The sequence below is a fragment of the Camellia sinensis genome, chromosome 13 (genome assembly GCF_055761805.1).
Source record: "Camellia sinensis isolate YWXY chromosome 13, ASM5576180v1, whole genome shotgun sequence".
NCBI classification, from domain to species: Eukaryota; Viridiplantae; Streptophyta; class Magnoliopsida; order Ericales; family Theaceae; genus Camellia; species Camellia sinensis.
Window position 1 is genome coordinate 37631380 of NC_138973.1, and position 7057 is coordinate 37638436.

The 7057-nt window shown below is 36.4% G+C and overlaps 1 pseudogene; it reads right to left on the reverse strand.

Annotated features, from left to right (window-relative positions):
• Positions 1-553: 553 nt before the first annotated feature.
• LOC114272750 (putative LRR receptor-like serine/threonine-protein kinase At3g47570 pseudogene) lies at positions 554-1675 on the reverse strand (annotated as a pseudogene).
• Between the last annotated feature and the right edge of the window lie 5382 nt (positions 1676-7057).

The window sequence follows — 7057 nt, forward strand, 5'->3', positions numbered from 1 at the left end:
AAAAATTTGATTTTTCACAAGCCGAGCTCTGATACCAATTGTTGTGGATCAGGAGCACACCAGGGAACACACAAAAGCAATAACATAAGAGATTTAACGTGGTTCGGCAAGTCGCCTACGTCCACGGGCAGCAGATTTCACCATATGGAGAAATGTATTACACACTCTGTATTCTCTCACTCTGTAAACTCTCTTAAGCTCATCACTCACCACATTTCCCTCTACTCTCTCTACCTCTATTTATACACTGAGAAGGGAGAGAGATGGCTGGCCTTGCACATGGCCAGCTGGTCATTCAACGAAGGTGGATCGTCAACCTTGGCAGCTTGTCGGTTGGCAGCCGCAATCAAGGAATGTTGCAGCCGACTTCACATTGGAGAGAATCACCCCCTTCGCATGGGGTGATATCAACATCCTCGCTCTCTCTTTAACCTTGAGCAATTACATTTCTAATCCTTCATAGTTCCTTGAGAACATCTTTAATATCCATCTGCTCTTTTGGGCCTTCAGCGGAACAAGCAACTCCAATTTGAAGTATTGTTGCCAAGCATTCCTACGTTACATTGCCTTCAGTATTTTGGCTGATCCTACTAGATACGTCTCTCTCTTCCATTATGATTTGTGGATCAACAATTTCCACCACTCGATGTGGGAGAGACATCTTAGCATGGCTATGGAGGTTGAAATTGTTTGTAAACATGTTGTTGGTTGGCCTTTTTCCTCTAAACATTTCCAGTAAGAGGATTCCATAGCTGTACAAATCACCTTGTGTCGATATGTCTCCACCCATACCATATTCTGCATTTTGAATTGGGGGAAAGGCAAAGAAAAAGAAAAGAATGAACTTGCAAGCCTTTTCAATATTTCCAAACTTATTATCTTTTAGGGATTAGTTTGAAGCACACATGGACATGACATGACTAAATAGTGGTGGTATATCTTCAACATCATCCTAGATTCACATGACACTAACTTATTGTTAGAAGATAATTTGATATAATAAAAAGGGTGACCCTATGAAAGAGACTTCTGCTAAGACGGGGTCTAGGAAGGCAACAAAAAATTATATCATAATAACAATAAATTTATCTAACACTATTAGGCAAGAAGATTAGATGTATGAATATTTAAGTGGATTTCGATTACCTGGAGCAATGTACCCAACTATTCCTCTAATCCCAATTGAACTGCTTTGTGCATAGTTAGAGTCTCCTGTGGTAGCTAAAACAAATTTTGCTAGGCCAAAATCACCTACACGGGCAGCGAGATTGTTGTCAAGAAGAACATTGCTCGGCTTCAAATCACAATAAGCGATTGGTATATCATAATGATGATGAAGATATTCCAATGCCAAGGCTACATCGATTGCTATGTTTAGCCTTTGGGTTAGGTTCAAGTTCTCTTTGTCATTCTGTTCAAGTGAACTTGGATATAACCAACCTTCTAAACTCCCATTTTGCAAGAACTCAAAGACTAAAGCTTTGAAATCATTGCCTTTAAAATCTATACTTGAGTAAGAGGTGATGACCTTGACCAGATTCCGATGACGAAGGTTTCGTAATGCTTCACATTCTGCCAAAAAGCTCTTGTTTGCTCCACTTTCCTGAAGGTTGAGTACTTTCAGAGCAACCAGTTTTCTCATCAGAATTGAGGATCCCCTTATAAACAAAACCATATCTTCCCTTTCCAATCAAGTTGACTGAAGAGAATCCATTGGTAGATTGATGTAGTTCTACATAAGAAAGTTATGGATATTGGTTCTTCTCTGTTGAGGACGAAGAGGGTTGTTGTTTGGAATTTCTAAATCGATAAATAACAGCACAAACACATACTCCTAATAAAATGATAGAAATCCCAATGCTGGTTGCAACCAATCTTACTGCATGCTTTTTCCTTTCTGTGGGACATGCAGGCAATTGTAATTGTTAGAAAAAATGATTTTTTGGTGACTTTAATTAAATATTAAAGTGGGTCCCAACCGTCTATTGTGTTGGGTCTAAGTGGGTCTAGATACTTTGCAAAGAGATCTTTACACCACAAATAGAATGGCCAAAAACCATTAAGAATTGAATGAGAAATTGCCCCATGAAGTTAGCTTCATGAAAGAGTTAATGGGGTTTGTAACTTCTGCCTTTATTGCAGAGTTTAATAGTGCATTAATGGGGTTTGTAACTTCTGCCATTATTACAGAGGTTAATGATGCATTACTGACCAGCCATAAAGGCTGGATGCTTCTCCTCTCTCCCCTATATATGTATAAATTGAGACCCTCCTGTCAAGTCTCAAACACAGAAATTGTTTCTTCCATTCTTTAGTCAGTTTGCCAGAAAGTTCCTACAGTGAGAGAGTGTTGCCACTGTTTTTGTTCGCTAAGCTAGATAGAGAGTGCTTCTGTCGTAGTTGATTTTGACCGTCGTATCCTGGGAGACAGACGCCGGGATTCCTCAAGCACTCGACCCGTGAGGCGGCGAAATCTGTTTTAAGGAAACTGCTTCCGTGCAGGCTTCGGTTTCGTCTCTTTTCCTTTTTATTTTTTTGTGTATTTCTGTTGAAATTTAGTTGTAATTATCAGCATATGTTCTTGGTATATAATTTGATTTCTTCATAAATCTATTTATTTAATTTCACAATTTGAACAACAAGCTTAAAACAGATTTTTATATATTTTCTATGAAATTGATCGAATAGATTTATATAAACAATTAGGTTAGCTTTGTATAATGTTACTAGGAGCTATTGCAGAATTACTCACTATTTCAATGATTGTAAATTATGCAATGTTATTCTCTAATTGCTTAGTTTAATTAGAATGCTCCATCATAATTTGTATACTTAATTGTATTAATATGATCTTATTTTATGCGTATGGTTCTTCATTCCTCTACCATGATTTGCATAAATTTTAAGGTTGTAAAATATAATTTATGAATGTTGCAATTTTGACATGCTAATTCTATTCTAGTTTTTAATTTGTTACATGCTTATTATTTTCTAGACTAGATTACATAATTTAATGTATTTTGGAGTTATAGAGTTTTTATGAATTGTGTACATGATTAATTTGAATTTAATTGGGTGCATTAATCTGAATTAATTAATTGGGTGTATTAACTTTGAATTTAACTTATTTATTTGGAGTTATTAGTTTAAAATGGTTTCAATTATTTATTATAATTATTTTTTGCTTAGATTATTTGTTTGTATTTTGTTGTGGTTTTTTCTTCTAACTTTCTTTACAGGAATACTTATGCAAAAGGGAATGGAAAAACAAATACAAAACCAAATAAATAGTATTTGGGATTTAAAAACAAAAATGTTTGGACTACTAATTTTTGTGTTGAATAGGAATACCTAAGCGTGGAAAGGCTTTTGGACTAAATAGAATCCTTATGGATTAGCTATTTTATATAAATGGTTGAAGCATTTTTTGCTTGAGATTTAGTTGGTTTGTTTACCAATTTGTAGTAGCAAGTTTTATTTGCTTGTATTATTAGAAGCATTTTATATGCATGTATTTGGTTGTAGCAATTTTTAAATTGCTTGTAAGTTTGGAATTTGGTTTGGTTTTCTGTAATAGAAACCAAAGTCTTTAGCCTTGGCTAAAGAGTAGTTCTTATTTGTTCAGAAATGACAACTAAGACGGATTTGGTTTCAAACCTTTGGGGTTTGAGGAAGTCTTTGGATTTAATCATTTTATTCCCAAAGTGTTGGAAAACCCAGTTTGGAGAAAATCTTTGATTATAATCTGATTATTTCCAAAGTGCTTTGGTTTATAATCTGATTATTTCCAAAGTGTTGTGGTTTTGAGAAAAGAAATCCAATTTTAGCATTAGCTAAAATATCTCTGATTTTTATTCAGAAATCATGGGCTCAGTTCCGGGAGTACCAGTTAACTTTTATGAGTGGTGTAATGCTGGTAGCAAATTTTATTTGCTTGGGAATTGGTTTGTTATAACCTGGTTTATCCCCTGGAAATCTTAATTTTAAAGTTGTTTCCCATGGACTAGGAGTCAACATGCTCTTGGATGTTTTGTCAAAAGGTTAATTAGGTTTTAAGTGGGACCGATGTGACCCCTCCAGTCTTCCTGGGAACATTCCTGACCATGTTCAATTCTAGGTTAAATGGTGAAACTAGTTTTGAATTAAATTTCTATCTGAGGGATTTTCTAAGGGTTAAGTTTAATTTCTGGAATCACAGAAGTGAAATTCTGTTGTGATGCTTCAGAAATGGCTTCAAAATATGACAAAAAGAAATGTTGTTCCACCTGACAACCTTAGCCTCGCGAGATTCTTAAAGGAAGATCTTGAGAGATCAAGTATGATTAAAGGAAATCATAAGATTGCATGATAACATTTCTGAATTGATTAGAGGCAATTAGTATGGTACCCTTGTGTTATTTATAACATTTATGATTGCTATGTGACTTTGCTTGAAAGCAAAGATGAGACAACCCGTTCGGGTGTGTGAATATATTTTTGAATTTTTAAATTCCAAATATATTCTTAAATTGGTGGCTCCTAGTGAATACAAGATCACTAATCACAGAGATAGAAAACTGGTGGTTCCTAGGAGGTGTTAGACCACTGGCTACACAGTTATGAGGTTGTGGTTCCTAGTAGTGAACACATTACTGATCACATGTCAAGACATCATGGTTCCTAGTAGTGGAGAGGCTACTGGTCATATGTCAAGATATGATGATTCCTAGTAATTTGATCCTATGTCAGAATGTTGTGATTCCTAGTAGTAAAGTGACTACTGATCACAGGTTAAGACATTGTGATTCCTAGTAGTAGAAAGTCTACTAACCACATGCTGAGAAGTTAGTGTTCCTAGTGATAAGACTACTGGCCAGGTTATAAAGTTCCGAATAGTAGACTATTGAACACTGGATTTGTGTTTCCTAATAGTAAGACTATTGGCTTTAGAGTGATAGGTTGGACCAAATATATTTGGGTGCCTAATTCGGTTGATGACATTCTGGGAATGTATTTACTGTGATATGACTTTGAGAGTTTCATAATCATTGTGACACAAGGATTTGTTTAAGACTTTGTATAAATTCTACAAAGAAGACTTAATTATCCGACTCTGAATTGAGAAGGATAATAGAAAGAAAGGGAGGAGTACCTCTTCAGTGAATGCCAATGTCATTGAGCATGGAAAATTTTCTAGAATGAGGGAGAAGCCCCCCTTAAACGAAGTCCTATATGTTCCGGACTTTCGCATGGTTTTTGAGTCCGACAAGGTCGTTTTGACGAAACACAAGTGTGAAACTTGTGTTGAAGCGACGTAGACAAGATCCCGTATGAGTTATGGAAAGGCGTTAAGCCTTCTTATAAATTCTTACAAATGTGGGGGTGTCATGCAAAATGTGGAAATACCTAAACCCAAGAGGGTTAGGATAAGCCTAAAAATCCGTTGACTGTGTATTCAACGGTTGTGCACAATATAGCAGTGCATATTGATTTCTTGTGGTTCAATCTGCTATTCCAGATATATACAAGAATACTATCATGGAATCAAGAAATGCATCTTTCTTTAAAAATTTATTTCCGTGTCGTCTCTAAGAAGGGATTCAGAGTTCAATGAAAGAGGTTGAAGGTGACAATGATCACATAGCTAATCAAACAAATGATCACTTGGGTGATCAAGCTGAAGATATAGATGAGCTAAGAAGGAGTAAGAGAGCTAGGACTGTAAAGTCCTTTGGTCCGGATTTTTTGACTTATATGTTAGAGGGAGAACCTCGAACTTTCCATAAAGCTGTGACTTCACCTGAAAGTCCTTTGTGGAAAGAAGCCACTAAGAGTGAGATTGACTCCATCTTGCAGAATCTTACTTGGGAGTTGGTTGATCTAACCCCAGGCAGTAAGGCCTTGGGGAGTAAGTGGATCTTTAAAAGAAAGATGAAAGTTGATGGGTCAATTGATAAGTATAAAGCTAGACTCGTTATCAAAGGATACAGGCAGAGAGAAGGCCTGGATTACTTTGATACGTATTCACCAGTTACTAGGATAACATCCATTCGCATGGTGATTGCGTTAGCAACTTTGCGCAATCTGGAGATACATCAGATGGATGTAAAGATAGCTTTCTTAAATGGAGATTTGAATGAAGAAATCTACATGGAGCAACCCGAGGGGTTTTCAACTCCAGGACAAAGTAAGAAAGTCTGTAAGCTTGTCAAATCTTTGTATGGTTTGAAGTAAGCACCTAAACAATGGCATGAGAAGTTTGACAACGTAATGTTGTCAAGTGGGTTTAGAATCAACGAATGTGACATGTGTGTTTATGTCAAAGACACTGACAGAGGTTATGTCATTGTGTGTCTATATGTTGATGATATGCTCATTATAGGTAGTAATGATGAAATGATCAAAACTACCAAGAAGTTGTTAAATTCTAAGTTTGACATGAAAGATATAGGCCTTGCAGATGTTATTCTAGGTATTAAGATTACCAGAACATCTAGGGGAATTGTACTTTCTCAGTCTCACTATGTTGAGAAGATACTTGAGAAATTTGGTAAATCAGATACAAGTGTGTCTAGGACACCGGTAGACGTCAGTCTGCACTTGACCAAGAATAATGATGAGAGTGTCTCTCAGCTAGAATATTCTAGGGTCATTGATAGTTTGATGTATCTGATGAGTTGTACTAGGCCGGATATAACTTACTCGGTTAGCAGGCTTAGTAGATACACAAGTAATCTCGATGCTTCTTATTGAAAGGGCATTGTGCGGGTGTTAAGGTATTTACGCTACACTCGGGATTATGGGCTGCATTATACTCGATATCCAGCGGTGCTAGAAGGCTATAGTGACGCGAATTGGATATTAGATATAAAGGACTCAAAGTCCACTAGTGGATTTGTGTTCACTCTTGGTGGGGCAGTCGTGTCTTGGAAATCTTCCAAGCAAACGTGTATATCTAGATCAACGATGGAATCAGAGTTTATTGCTTTAGATAAAGCAACGAGAAAAACTAAATGGCTTCGCCATTTCATTGAAGATATTCCATGTTGGTCTAAACCTGTGCCAGCCATTTGTATTC